The sequence below is a fragment of the Rattus rattus genome, chromosome 3 (genome assembly GCF_011064425.1).
Source record: "Rattus rattus isolate New Zealand chromosome 3, Rrattus_CSIRO_v1, whole genome shotgun sequence".
NCBI classification, from domain to species: domain Eukaryota; kingdom Metazoa; phylum Chordata; class Mammalia; order Rodentia; family Muridae; genus Rattus; species Rattus rattus.
The window spans coordinates 92,046,621-92,048,756 of NC_046156.1; the positions used below are offsets into that span (position 1 = coordinate 92,046,621).

The window sequence follows — 2,136 nt, forward strand, 5'->3', positions numbered from 1 at the left end:
TTGTGCCGTTTCTTCTTTTACCTCGCCATGTTCCTGTTGTCTTAGGTTTTTTAACTTTTTCTGAACTAAATTGCTGCCAACTGTTTTGCTAAGTTTCCTACTTCCTGTGGCCACTTTAACCTACCCTGCACACTTCCATCAGTGGTTAAACAAATAAACACAAACACACAAATCTGATCTTATAGTCAGTCTCATGTTAAGTACACATCGGTGGCGTCTTCTTGCTTACTCTGCAAGATTCCAAACTGCCTGCGTAAGGAGTCTCTCATTATCTAGCTTCCACCACAAGCCTCTTGAGGAAGTTTGTGTGTGCTTTTTATAAAACATTTTGTAAAATTTAAACATTTATAGAAATAGGTCCTGATATAGTGCAACTTTTATTTTCTTGAGCATTCAGTATGCTGTTCGGCCTTAATTTATTTTTGTTTGAAAAACCCATTCTTCTTTTGGAAATAAGCACTTCTTCACTGTGTGAATAGATTAATAGATCTATTAATAAAGCATCTTGACCTTCCCTAGCTAAGGGATGGAAACTTGATTAAAAGTAGGCTAATCAGCAACTCCTCTGCAGTGGACCTGATTGAACTGCATGATACAAATCTGTGTGAGCAGAGCTTCCTCACCTTAAGGTGTCCAGGTTACTCCTGCACCGAATTCTACTCCTGGATACACTGTTTTCTCTTATTTTTAAGACTTATGCAGGCTGTTCTGCCTGTGTCTATGATCCTATATACCTTTTTTTCTTACATTATTTATAATTTTTGTTACCTGCAAACAATCCTAATTGTTCCCTCTGCCTAAATCAATTTTCTCACTGTAAGAAAATTGAAACGTGAGTAAAATAGCAGTGGTAACAACAGCTGATATGCCTTTCATGCCAGGGGGCACACTGACAACTTATGGTAGCTTTCTGTCTAAATTAGTTCAGGTTTCTCTGACATGTGTTCTAAATGGGAATTTATTAAAATCTATTTCTGGTCCAAAGAAAAGAAGAAAAGTCACAAAATCAATAATCCGGAGATGTTAGCATCAGTTTGTCTAGGTCCCAGCTGTCATGGTAGAAGCTTGGCATGCATTGCAGCCCTTGTTTAGGTGACTGTATATACACCAAATCTGACTAGTAGGCACTTCAGACATGCTACTTTTCCCCTGAACACTTTGGGTTAATGATCACTTCCTTAAGAACTTGGATGATTCTATAGGTATCCATTCAGAATGATAAAGATCTTCTTCTGGTCAACTCTTAAATACAGTTGACAAATTCTCTGTGACACTTTTGGGAAAAAATAGTAATTGATCAATGATTTATTAATAGCTGGATCTGCCATTGTGAATCTCTGTATTTATCCTACTGATGAAAGCTCCTTGAAAGTTATTTTCCAATAATGTGTATTTCCTCAAACTACCTTTTATCTTTACTATAAAATATGAACTCAAATTAATTTGTAGTAATTTTTATCTACTATTGAACAGATCACTGCATGTTTCTTAAACAATTTATAAAAGTCTCATATATAATTGAGAACTCCTTTCATTTTGTGTGTACATATATATAAGAAAATACAATTTAAATTTTTTTTATTTATGTATGAAGACATTGACCAGAAAATCTGACAACTCTACAGATTCTTTCAGGAAGAACCATTTGTTTTGCTGTATGTGACTATCTATATTGCATTTTACAACTAACGGATGCAATTAATACCTGAAACAGTCACATGAAAATACAATATTTTATCTGTATTCTTGTAAGGATACACACACACACACACAGACACACACACACACACACACACACTCAGACATACACACTGTCTATCTGGTTATTTGAATGAGCAATGCCACCATGAGGTCAGATTACTTGACAGTGGATCCTTGGTTGGTGATGCTTGGTAAGGTTATAGAACCTTTAAGAGGTAGAGCCTCGATGAAGTATCATCGAGGGAAGACTTTGAAAGTTTATGGCTCCTCATCCAGTTCCCTTTCTCTGTTTTCCATATGCCTGTGGCTGGAAATATGATCTCTCCACTTCTTGCTCCTACCACCATGTCTGTCACTTTGCTGCTATCTTCACCATAGTAATAGACTCTTTTCCCTCTGGTATCATAAGCTACACTAAATGCTTTCATCTGTAAA

At 36.1% G+C, this 2,136-nt stretch overlaps 1 non-coding gene across 1 annotated transcript; it reads right to left on the reverse strand.

Annotated features, from left to right (window-relative positions):
* Nucleotides 1-1,583: 1,583 nt before the first annotated feature.
* On the reverse strand, nucleotides 1,584-1,718 carry LOC116897624. The gene has a single exon (XR_004387605.1).
* Nucleotides 1,719-2,136: the final 418 nt, after the last annotated feature.